Source organism: Herpailurus yagouaroundi, unplaced genomic scaffold (assembly GCF_014898765.1).
Source record: "Herpailurus yagouaroundi ecotype Mexico unplaced genomic scaffold, PumYag 160, whole genome shotgun sequence".
NCBI classification, from domain to species: Eukaryota; Metazoa; Chordata; class Mammalia; order Carnivora; family Felidae; genus Herpailurus; species Herpailurus yagouaroundi.
Window position 1 is genome coordinate 46,739,627 of NW_024412401.1, and position 12,377 is coordinate 46,752,003.

At 51.5% G+C, this 12,377-nt stretch overlaps 1 long non-coding RNA gene across 2 annotated transcripts; it reads right to left on the minus strand.

Annotated features, from left to right (window-relative positions):
* Positions 1 to 8,141: 8,141 nt before the first annotated feature.
* On the minus strand, positions 8,142 to 10,594 carry LOC121034968 (uncharacterized). 2 transcript variants are annotated; one of them, XR_005792699.1, is made up of 2 exons: positions 9,481 to 10,594; positions 8,142 to 8,515 (listed from the first exon to the last, which is right to left on the minus strand). It is a non-coding gene; the product is annotated as an uncharacterized LOC121034968 (long non-coding RNA). The 2 variants fall into 2 exon arrangements; XR_005792700.1 differs by lacking the exon at positions 9,481 to 10,594 and adding an exon at positions 8,992 to 9,318.
* Positions 10,595 to 12,377: the final 1,783 nt, after the last annotated feature.

Sequence of the window (12,377 nt, forward strand, 5' to 3'; positions counted from 1 at the left end):
GCAACCCAGCCGGAGACGCGCGGCCCGCGCCCACTCGAGGCGGCCGGCAGCTGGCGGCGCGGGGCCGGCCGGGGAGCCGAGAGCGCCGCAGACACGGTGCCAGTCCCCCGGCTCGGCGGGCCCTGATTGATTTGTCAGCCGAGGCGACAAAACAGCCCCTCTGATCCGCGCGCCCGGTCCTCGGCCGCCCGGGCGCCGGGCCTCCCTCCCCGGCGCCTCGGCCGGCTCCCGGGCCGGTCCCGCAGGCTGGAGCCCCCCGCCCCCCGGCCCGGGCCCCGGCGACCCTCCTCGGCCTCCCCCATCTCGCACCTCCTCCGGCTGGGCCGGGCTCGTCCCCACGCCCCGGGGCTGCCAACTGCCCCGTCGCCCCCCCTGGGCACCGTGCCAGCCCCCCCCAGCTCTCACCCTGCCGCTCCCCCCCAGCCCGGCGCTCCCGCCCCCTGCCCCCCGGCCCCGGCCCGGGGCCGCCCGCAGAGCCGGCCACACCCGCTGCGGAGGACTCGGAAAGGTAAGGAGGCGCCGAGGCTCGCCCCAGGAGTCTGGGGGCTGCGCGGGGGTGGGGGTGGGGGTGGGGGCGGCGCGCGCAGGGGCCCAGAGGGCACCCGCGGACTCTGACCCGGAGCTACCTCTGCCACCGAGCCGGGGACGCGCGAGAGCCCCGCCGGGGCCGGGAGGGCTTTGGGCGAGTTAGAATTGCACAGGGAGGACCTGGTGGGAAATGGGTGAGGTAGTTACCCGTCCTTCCGTCCTGGGATCGGGGGCGAGGGGGTGGGGGGGGGGGGGGGGGGTCTTGCTCTCGGGGACAGAGATCTCTGTTCTTGTCGTTTATCTTTCAAGGAATCCTCATCCTCTCTCGCCTTCATCTCTGTGTCTCTAAAAATTTATGGGACCATTTTCCTGTGTCTCTTTTGAGGATTCAACTCTTTGCCTCTCTCTGTCTCCGGCAGAAAGAGACTCTTCTCGTTTCTTTCCCCAATTAAGCGTATTCTCTCCCTGCTCCGATTTAGGATTTTCTTCCTCTTTCTCACTCCCCAGTGTATAAGGAAGTTCTCTCTCCTTACAATTTACAACCGTCTTCTGTCCCACTCTCCCATTTTGAAGCCTAGATCCCCTTGTCTGTCACCTTTTTAGCCCACTTAATTCTGAGTGTGCCGACTCAATTTGAGGTTTCGGCCAGGGGTTGGACCTTGTGTTTTTCCGGTGCAGGGGCCAGTTATGGGGACTCATCACCCAAAGCAGGGTACCAGCCATCCATGTTAGCCTCCAGGCAAAGGGCAGCTTCCCCAGTGAACCGGGCATTTGTTTCCAGGGGCAGGGAGGGAAGACTTTACCCAGAAACAAAGAATTGAGGGCAAGGAGACTGTCCCAGCCCCTTCCAAGGCTGAAGAATCCCAGCCTCTGGGCTGAGGGGCCACATCGAGCCTCCCTCCCTCCCCCATCCCTTTAACTTTAAAATAGTTTAATGAACACAGAGAGAGAAATCATTTTTTTTTTTTCTGCGTGGTGAGCAGTCTACAAAGAGAATGGGGAAAGGAGAGAGAGAGCTTTAACTCTGATCCCCGCAATTAGTTCCCTGGGATTGGGAAGGGGGGGTAACCGGGGAGCCTCAGTTCTTCAGATACAAAAGCATTTAGATCGCTTTAGACCGGTTAATCCTGAGTCTGGCTCGGGTCTCTTTTGTTTCCCAACTCCATTGTGGGTTTTGTGCAGTTTCTCTCTGTTCGCGTGATTGACTAGCCAATGGATGGTAATTATCCAAATGTCCCCTCTGTCCTTTGACTGACTTCTCCGTATTATGGGCAACTGTCATGCATTCTGTCATTCCATATCATATTACACGTATTATCATATGAAGTCTCCCCCCCCCCCCATATAAAGGAGGGAGCCTCAGCCCAGATGCTGCTGCTTTTAGAAGGAAGGGCCCCAAGAAATTTGTCCCGGGCACGGTTCGGAATACAGAGCAGGGGACTCCCGAAATGGGAGGTTCTGCAGGTAATATGTTTCACTGGCTGGGAGAGGGGGGTGAGGGTGATCTCTGGAGCTGGGGTTAGATGACTGTGCTGTAGCCTTGGAGCAGGCTTGCCAGCTGGTATTCCTGGGCTGGACCCTTGGAGCAGCTTGGACAGATCGGGCATACCTTATGGAGAAACTTAGAACCAGCCTTCTGACCCCTGAATATCAGAAGAGTCTGCAGGGCTAGGTCCTTTTTGGGGGTACTGGAGGTTACTGGCACATGCTCAGGACATCAGCTCTTGAGATCCCAAAATACACCTCTTCTACTTGTGGCCCTTTGCAAGACAGACCCTTTGGACTCTTGTCCCTGTTTGCTGCCAAGCAGACTGAGGATAGAGGAGCCAGCCACGTCTATTTCAAACCCTCACAAGCTGATGCTGGAGGTCTGAGAAGGGACAAGCTTCCCCAATGATGCTTTTGCACAGATAAACTTAGTGCCCCTTGGTGCAATTGTGCGTGCCATCACTTAAGAGGGAGGCAGGATTTATAACAAGGAGGCTTTGCAGACGGAGACTCTGGGGTCCTCTGAATCTGTGGGCAGGACTAGCCTTTCTTCTGCTAAAATGGGAAAAAAGTGTTTTATTATTGCAATGGATATGAAGTGCCACCCAGATGTACAGCCTCGCAGTTAATTACCTTGTTCTTCATCAAATATATGAGCAATAAATTCTCCAGAAGGGAGGGGCGTGTGTGTGTGTGTGTGTGTGTGTGTGTGTGTGTGAGTAAATAGATGGATAGATAGATAGATGAATGCAGAAGAGAGAAGCTCACACTCTTTTCAAGACCACAGAAAAAGGCAGGCTATTTTATGGGAAGCTTGATACAGTGCTGCAAGATGCTTTGAATTTTTTGATGATCAAATATACATGATCAAGCTGTGCATGTTAGGGTGTGGGGTTCACTGACGGTCAATGGCTTATTGATCAGGCTGTTAAGTATTTCTGCTCGGTTTTATAAATATAGATGGATCCCAGATGATTTAAAGAATTGGATAGTTACAAAAACTGGCATTCTGCATTTCTTTGGAGAAGTAGAAATAGCTGGTCAGTTACAAAAAACACAAACCATTGTTTAACTGCCCCCCCACCACCACCACCAAGTGCTTTGGAAAATGTGAACTTCATTTGAAACGGTGTTCACAAATAGGGTAACGATATTCCAAGTGTTTTTGGGGGAGTCTACCCAAAACAGTCACTTTATTTGAGGCTTATTCACAGACTGGGAGTATACTTCCTTCTCTCTGTCTCGGTTTCTCTCTCTCTCTCTCTCTCTCTCTCTCTCTCTCTCACACACACACACACACACACACACACACACACACACACACACACTGGTAGCCACAATTTTGCTCCAGACTGATGTGCTATTAAAGAGATGGAGAAGGTGTCATTTCTGGGAGTGGAGTCTAAGGTCCTTAAGACCTTTTTGGTTAGGAACAGGGTGAACTGGCCACAAGTCCTTTCCAATTAACTAATTTCTCGCTAATCTAAAGATCTATTTAGAAAGGTGTGGAAGGGGTGGAGGGATAGAGATTTAAAGATAACCTCTAATTGGTCTAAAAAAAATCAGTCGACATCTAGAAAACCTTTCCCTTTCATTCTTTTCCCCTCTCGCCTCCTCTCCTACTCTCTTTCACATCTCTTTCTCTCCTTTTGCCTTCTAGAAGTTAAAAGTGGACTTTGGAAGGAAGGGGTAATAAGAAATAGTTGGGAAGGGGGAGGAGAGAGAGCAAACTTTTCATTTTTTTGATTGAGTTGCTTGGCAATCTTATTTGCAATCATCCAATTAGCTATTTTATAGAAGGATCATGTTCGAGAAAATCAGCCTTCACCCAGATCAGTGAAACTTAAGCATACAATTTATAGTTAGGTTTTGGTTTCACATCTTAAAAAGACAGAGTGTAGATTTTAGATTTCTCTATCTGCAGAAAAATCTTTTCCAGCTAAGAGCCGCTCACGGGGGGAGCTCAGGCATTCCTATTGATAAATCCTCCCTGGAAATAGAACTGAAATTGGCATCCCTCAAAAAAGTTGATCCACCAAGAAATGGATGAATCAGTCCTGATTGGGTGGACATGCCCTTTCACCTCATTGTGTCTGACCTATCACTTAATTAATCTCTCCCAGATGCAGAGCTGTTGACAATGCCAAAGATAAGCAGTATTTTGAACAAAGCAGGACGCTTTTTAAAGAACAAGGCATAGTGAGGTTTGAGGCTCTTAAAAATGTGTAAATCATCAGCATTTAGATGGAGAGTTTGTTATAACATAGCTGGAGCCGAGGTGGTCCCATCTCTGCACAAAACTTTCTGTGTCTTTCTTTAACCACTGATACCTACCTACATTCATTTTCTGCCTCTCCTCTCTGATGGTCCCCTTCCTTCTGCCACTCCTTCTCTGGATTCAGACTATCCATGGTTGGTTTACTGAAAATTGTCTTCTGCTTCCCAGCCTTGTCTCTGAGTCTTCAGATCCTTTTTATAGCTTTAGGACAATCGAGGCGGTCAGCTTCGAAGGCTTTGGGTGACAAAATATTGACTGCATTTGCTAGTACCTTGTGAAGGAGGACATTTGTACTGGAGGCACCTTGGTGACTTACAGGGAATAGTTCATTAATTAAAAGACTTGCTAATTGCTACTTGAATTACTGTACAGAGAGAATGAAATGAGTTTATAAAAGATAACAATTTGGAGAATAAATGTGTGGGGGTTTTTTGTTTTTTTGCTTTTTGCTTAAAATATTTTTATAAACAGGTCCTAGAAAATGTGTTGCTTTTACTCATGCCTCTATCGTCAACTATTCAATTGAGCCTCAATTAATGATAATATATGGTCCGGGATCCTTAGCTGGGTTGACTGATGGAAGAGCTTTGTTGAATTTGGTGCAGGTGGCACTGTTTAATAAGCACAGGAAAGAGTGAATAATGTAGTGCTTGCAAAGAGAAGTAAATGCAAAATAGATGGCTCTAATTATGGCAGCCCCCAGAAATGGAGATCCAAGCTGAAATGGCCAAGTAGCTGAGAAATTCCAAATAGAGCTGATTGTCCCCTGCCTTTTTTTTTTTTTTTTTTTTTTACTTTCGAGGACTAGCACAGTAATGTAAAAGTGAATTTGGATCAGCTCATCTGACTCAACACAAGCACAAATTCAAAACTTGTGTCTGATGACCTATCAATGTTTGCCTTAACTGTCTAGAAAGAATCCTTTACCAGGTAGTAGAATTCAGCTCTAAAACGGGGGCCATCTGAACACTTCTAGTAAGAGATCAGCACAAGCTCGTTACTACTAGTCTTCCTGCGTTATTGCAAAGTGTCAGGAGATTTTGTTTTTGTTTTGTTTTGTTTGAATTTCTTTATGCCTGAGAAAATGAGTCTATTGGAAATCAAAGTGTGAATACTTAAGCAAACAGAATTTCCGGTATACCTGCAAGGGCCCATAATGATTTTCATTCACGCAAAGATAATCGATGGGACATTAGTTGTTTTAATTAATGGAAGAATAAAAATGGGGGGGGGAAGGCATGAGGGGCTGGGCTTCAGCTGAAGCATGTGGGAAATGACTGTTCCTCACCTAGAGAGACAATGCCAGCTTCCCAAGTAGCAGTAGAGATTTGCTAATGGGTCCAGTGGCAAGTTGGGCCGGGGTAGGGGGAAGGTTCTGCCAGAAGTTCAGGGTGAGAGATGTTGGCCACAGTGAGCGTTTTCCCTTCCTGCAACCTTACTGCTCCCCTCAGAAATGTACATCCTACATCACCTCACAGAAGAGGAACCTTCTTACCTCGAAGGAAGGTGCAATTTCTTCTAGGAGCCTAGAATGTTTTGTGATGGTAAAATAGTGCCAGTGGCTGGGAAGCCAAAATCAACATTCTTTAGCCTAAATTAAGTAGACGCTGGCGCTATGTGTGGGTTTCTTCGTGAACTGGGCTGAGAAACGTACTGGGTCTGCTAGACACAGGGTGATCTGTACAACAATGCCTACAGCGAGTGTGTAGAGACTCTCATCCTATGATTGGGGACCCAAGGAGGAGCCAGATCCAGCATCTTTAGCCAAAAACCCCTCTTTTTGTTCTCTGGAAATGTTTACCAAACCCATTCCCTGGTATGGTCAGTGCTGGCTGGGCACCCGTGTCGATTAGTGTATGTAAAGCTCATAAAATGTTTATGGGGAAACCTTCGCTTAGAAAGAGTTTAGGGGTATCCTGCTGTCAGAGAGGGATGGCAGAGATGCCTCTAAATTAAAAAAGACTGTGGTGGGAAGTACTCCCAGTCTCCAGGGCATGCATGTAGATACAAGAGTTGCCAGCTAGTCGAGAGTTCAGCTTCTTCCTCCCCCATCCCCCTTTTTTTCACACAAAGTCTTCCTGATTTTCCTTTCAGCAAAACGTGGTTCCCTGTGTGAAGAAATTTATTGCCGTTTATTTGTGTTTCAACCTAAAAGGCAGTGAGATTAGCAAAATGGCCCCTCTAGGACTGGGTCGTATTCTGGGTTAGATTAAAAAGAAATTACCCTCAAGGAATGGCTGTAGTTATACCGGCTGAAAAAAAAAAAATTGACCATCTTGTTGCAATATTTACTGTGTGTGTGTGTGTATGTGTGCCCCAGCCCAGGGCAATCTACATCTTTGCATGGAAATTAGTAGGTGGGGGAGATACAATCAGCTATTGTGTATTTTGTTACAAGTGTTCTTTAAGAATAATCTGATATGACAGATTTACATTGTTGACAATGTGATTTAAGCAGGACCCAGATACAAACTTTCCCCACCCAAATCAATAAGGGTAAATCCGTTTGCTGGGGTGAACCGTCTCTGACCTAGTATTCATATTTTTTTTTTTTTTACCGATTCGCTGTAATAAAATTGAACATTTTGTCACCACTTTGAGAAACACTGCCAAACACCTTAAAACACATGTCACACGCCAGCAGCCCCTCATTTCCCTCCTCCGGGAGTTTCTACATCTGGAATCATAATCACAGATAAAAACCTTGACAAAATTGCATCTGAGCATATTCCTCTCCGCAGCCCTTACTTCCTCATAACATTTAATACAATATTAATACCTGCTACCGAAATGCAGGAGGGAGGAAAGGGGCTGCCAGCCTCCACGTATCCTGATGCATCATGTTCAAACCTGAAATTCACACTTCGTGTTTCATTTTAAGTTCTGTGCATTTAACAGGGCCCTAGAGAGAGGGCCCTGGTTAGTTCCCCAACCTGCTCAGCTGACGCCCAGGGAGGCGGTTTCAGAATTGTTCAGATCGCTGCAGGGAGAAGGGAAGGAAGAATTGGGCTTTCTCTGCCTGAGATGGGCATTTATCTGTCCACAGACATGAGGTTCTTCTTGGAGACAACTAAGGCCCCACCAGTTTTTATTATCGAGAGCGGCGACCACCGGATTTTCTCTAAGGTGTGACCAAGGCAATGAGCTGATTTCATAAAGAGGTAGCCATGCCTGAGCTGATTTGCTGCTGACTGACAGCCTCTCACATCAATATAAAACACTCCCCCTCTTTGCTGAAGGAGGCCCACAGGCCTGGGAAGGGAGGGGGGAATCCTTGTTGAAGATACGGGGCTTTTCTGCCATCCCTGTGACTTGGCCTCACCCCATCTTTTCTTGAAGATGTCCACAACCCCACATTCCTGCGCAGTGGCAAAGAACCACCATTAATCCCTGTGCTGTATAAACAGGAGACAGAGGTTAGAAAGGGGAAAGTGCAGGAAGCCTACCCCACTGGAGGGCGGCGGGGGTGGGGGGGGCGGATCCTGGGGGCTAGTGTGATACCTTCGAAGTGGACTTTCAGATGTTGGTGGCTTTGTTCAGTCCCTGCCATTCTCTAACCAGAATTAGGGTCAAGATAGACTATAGCAATCCCAGGGAGCAATGCTCTCTCTTCTTTTAAAATTTAAACCTTCAGGTTTCTGGAAGGAGTAACCAGCACTTCTAGTAGCAGCCTCACTGTAGAGGGACACACACACACACACACACACACACACACACACACACACACACACTCCCCTAAGCAGGACCCACTCCCGGGAGCAAGGAATATAATTTGTTGAATGGTGCTACTGGAAAAAGCGGCGACATTACACTTTACGCAGGCAACGGAGGCAGGCAACTGGCCTTGTGACTGCAACCAGCGGCTTTAAGAACACAGTCCTTTCTGCTTGAAGGCAGAGAAGAAATTGTTTTTGCCTCTTTTTCTATTTGCAGTTATTATCCGAGAGGCTTCCCCGACCCCAATCCCCAAGACCATCCTCAGAGTTTCAGGTCATCCACTGGCAGTGCCCAAAGGGGGGGCCCTAGGCAGCCGGTCTGGGGCCAAGGAGGGCGGCTCCCTCCGCGCGGAATCCTTCCCTACTGACTCCCAAATCCGGCGATTTCTCTGCCTGCCTTTCCCTCGGGGGAGACTCTCGGAGAGGCTGCAAAAATCTGGGCGCCCGCTCGCTCGCTTGTCAAGAAGCAAACTGTCTTCACATTCTCCAAGAGCAACATCCCTGCCTAGGAAGAGGAAGGAAGAGGCAAAATAAATAAAACCAGTTAATGTTGTAGTTAACTTGCAAATCAAGTAAATCTGTTGGTGCCGTATTTGAGAAATAAACCATCAGAGCGTCACAGCAAACACACACTTCTGAACGTCTTCATTTTGATTTAATGGTATATCAGCGTCAACTATCGCTTCCTCTGCTGGTACACACGGCCTGATGCCGCGGGAGGAGGGTGCCCATGTTTATCACCGAGTGAGATGACTAATTACACCTTGTCAATCACCGGCTATGAAGACATAAAACCAGCGCGCACAATGAAGTAGTTGCCTGCAGCGTCAATTAGTTGGCGATTCGGAGGTTATTGCGTGGCCCTGCTTTGGCCGCCTCTAATAACGGGACCGAGCGCCGGGAACAGCGCACTGATCAATCACCCTCTTTCCGCGGCTCCCCGGATCCCACCCCCTCGTCCCCCGCCCCGCCCGGCCTCACTTTCTCTGGGCCGCATGTGCTTCCTCCCTCCGCGGCCCAGGCTCCGTGGCGCCGGCAGCCCCGGGAGCCCCGGGAAGTTTGCGCGCGGCAGCTCCGCAGCCGGCAGCCGGGAGCCCCGCAGCCTTCGGGGAGCGCCGGGGCTGGTGGCCCCTTTGTTGGAAGAGGCGTGGAGGGAGCGCTTTTGTTCTGAGTTAGTCACGGTGGCCGGCTGGAGGCTGCTACCTCATTATGCGCCGGGTCTGCTTGTCTGCGAGGAAGCAGATGGTGGGGAGGTAGGCAGCGGCGTGAGTAGCCAGACCTGAATCCGTTCACCTGTCACCTCCCACAAAAGGCAGGTTCTGGGGATTTCGGGATTCTTTTTCCCTATCTGGGGGAGGGGCGTCGAGGGGCCGCCGTTTCCGACGCCTCGGAATATTACTTTTACCTGCTCCCCCTACCCCCTGCCTTCCCCTCGGCTGCGGCTTCTCGCACCGTGTAAATGTCACTCACGTGTCAGGATGTGTGTTTACAGCCTGTTCCTTTCCTTGTTTAGTCTTCACGGACAGGGCTCAGCGGTTGTGCGACGTCCCCCCCACCCCCCACCCCCGCCCCGCCGCTGGGGGAGATTAGCAAAGTTACCCGCCTCTGAGCCCAGGGCTACTAGGGCACCCAGATCCCGCCCCGCGGCGGGAGATGCTTTTGAGTCTCTAGCGGACCCGGGCGCGTCCCAGCCTGACACCTAGGGATGCTTAAGCGGGCGCACCGGCGGGAATCTTGACTGCCAGGGAATTTGGGGTCGGTCAGGGATGGGCGTGGGCTGCAGGTCGGACAGGCGATAAAATCGTGTACTTACATTTGTGAGGGTGGGGGGGAGTGAGGAGCCGCAGGGTGCGTTTCCCAGTTTCTTGAGAAGCCCTCGGCAAGAGTTGCCGAGTGCTCCTCCTCCCCCACCCGCCCCCCTCCTCCTAAAGCAGCCCCTAGAATTCTCGAAAGCGTATTGTATCCATCTAGCCTGGGCGCGGAGCTGCACCAAGGACACCCTCTCCAGCGTTGTTACAATTTTTTCTACCCTTTGGGCGACCTCCAGATGAACCCCGGTGACTCCCAGATTAGGTTTTCATTCCTTACTTTCTTTGAAAGAAAGTGCCCCAGATGCGTCGGTAAAACATGCCTGTGTATACGTGTAGGCGTCCGCGTGCCTGGGCGCGGGCCGTGTGCAGGCGCCAAGGCACACGTCCGTGTGAACACTCGCGCACGCGCGAGTCTTTGGGTTGATGGTCCTTCCGTCGCATTGGGGCATCTGTGCATGTGCAGCGTGTACACACATACTTGTAACTTAAGGAGTTTTTTCAAATACGCAAAACGTGGCCTCGGAGAAGCGCACGCAGTGATTTAGGTAGTATTGTCTGAACATGCAATTGCATGTATAACATGCAATTTACCCGTTTACAAGTGCATCCTCCCGCCTGGCACTGGACACTTACACTTGATGTGTCTGTGTAGACCCTAGCTCTACATCGCTGCCGGTCGTATTTTATGCCAACAGAGATGAACATGTGTGTTTGCACACACGAACACTAGTGCATGTGCTTGGGCAGTACAAGCACACATATATTTATGTTTGAAAGTTACGTCCGGTAGGTAGAAGGTAGGACTTTGTGCCCCCCCCCCCAAGCTCTGCCCTGTAAGATGAACCGCACAGATCAGACTGACCCGCCTCCAAAGCAGACCCAGAAAATGGGACTCTGTCACTGACTTGTTCACTGAGTTTTTCCCCACAGTCACTTTTTATCTCCAAAATCTCAGCTTCACCACACACCTAGGTGTCATCCTTGAGTCCCCAAGAGACTAGGTTGAGCCTGAAGTCTGGGGGCTGGGGTGGCAGTTGAGATTTACCCACAGGCCGGGTTGTTGATCTTGGAGAAGTGGTGCAGTCAGGCGGCAGGGTGGACGTCTGTCAACAGCTGGGTCTGTGGCATGATGCAACCAGCCAGCAGAGGATGGGCCTGTGGTCTTTAGGAACCTCAGGAACGCTGAATGTATGTTGCAGTAGGAAAGTTTTTAATAGGGGGAGATGGAAAAAGAAAAGAGGGAGTGATGAAAGTTTGGTGAGTGCCTACTGTATTCTAGGTACTTTAAATCCATGATCTTTTTTTCTCCATTACATCTGTGTGGAGGGTGCTGTCTTGGCCCTCGGTGGAAAGATCAGAAACAGGCTAAAGGAAGTTAAGTCACTTGCCTAAGGTTACATTGCACGTAAATGGCAGAACTGGGATTCGAACCTATTCCTTTCCTAGTCCCTAAAGCCATGCGCCCGTCCACTCTTCCAGGCTGCGGAGGGACAGGGAAGTCAGGAATGAGCTACACGCTCCCATAAAGTGGGCCCTAGCTTGCTTGGAGCGAGGCTGTTCCGGCTGGCCCTCCTCTCCCCGGAGTCTTAACAGCTCCCGCTGGCTCTTGCCGCTCTGGCTCAGCCCGGTCCTCAGGAGGCCTGCGCGTCCGCCCGCAACCCGCAGCGCGGAGCCTGGGCCGAAGGCTGAGCTCCGCGGGAAGCAGCCGAAGGCTCCCGCAGCTCTGCCCCAGGCTTGCCTTCCCAAGCCTCCCCAGCCGGTGCCCGAGGCGGCGGCTCTGGGCCGAGGGGAGACCCGAGTGAGAGCTCCTCAAGCATCCTCTGGCTGCGCCTTCTTAGGATGGAGACGGCGGGGAGAGAGGGTTTAATTTTCCGTCCCAAAGAATCGCAGGAAACTGTTCGTAGCTTAAAAACTCCAAACCCCGCGCTCTCCCTCCTCCCTCCTTTCCTCCCGCCCCCTCCCTCCAGCCTTGCCCACCGGCTCCCACCATCTCGTCGCTCCTCTCCTCCTCCTGCTTCTCCCCTCCCTCTCGGGTCTCCCGCCTTCCCGGAGCACGCGCTGCCAGGGCCCGGGGTGCTGGGCGGCCAATGGCGCGGCGGCAGGACGTGATGTAAGGCGCGGCTGTAGAAAAGGCGCGGACGCTTGGCTGGCGCGGACTGCAGAGCCGGGGCTGGGCTCGGCGCGCTCTTGGAGAGCATTGCGCGCGGCTGGGCCCGCGGTCGGCGGCTCCACCTCCCACTCTGCTCCTCCTCCTTTTTCTCCTCCTCCTCCTCCTCCTCCTCCTCCTCCTCCTCCTCCTCCACCACCACCACCACCACCACCACCACCACCACCACTACCTCCTCCTCCTCCTCCTCCTCTTCCTCCTCCTCTTCAATTCTCTCGGTGTCTCGGCTCGGCTCGCTGGCTTCGGAGAAACCCGTACTACAGTCGCCGACCCAGCGCCTAAGAGGGTCGCCTAGGGCTGGGGGCACACCCCAGGGAGGGGAGAGGTCCAGGCAGCTGGGCCGCCGCGGGCACCTAGCCGTTCCCGAGTGAGCCCCGACCGCAGCCGTC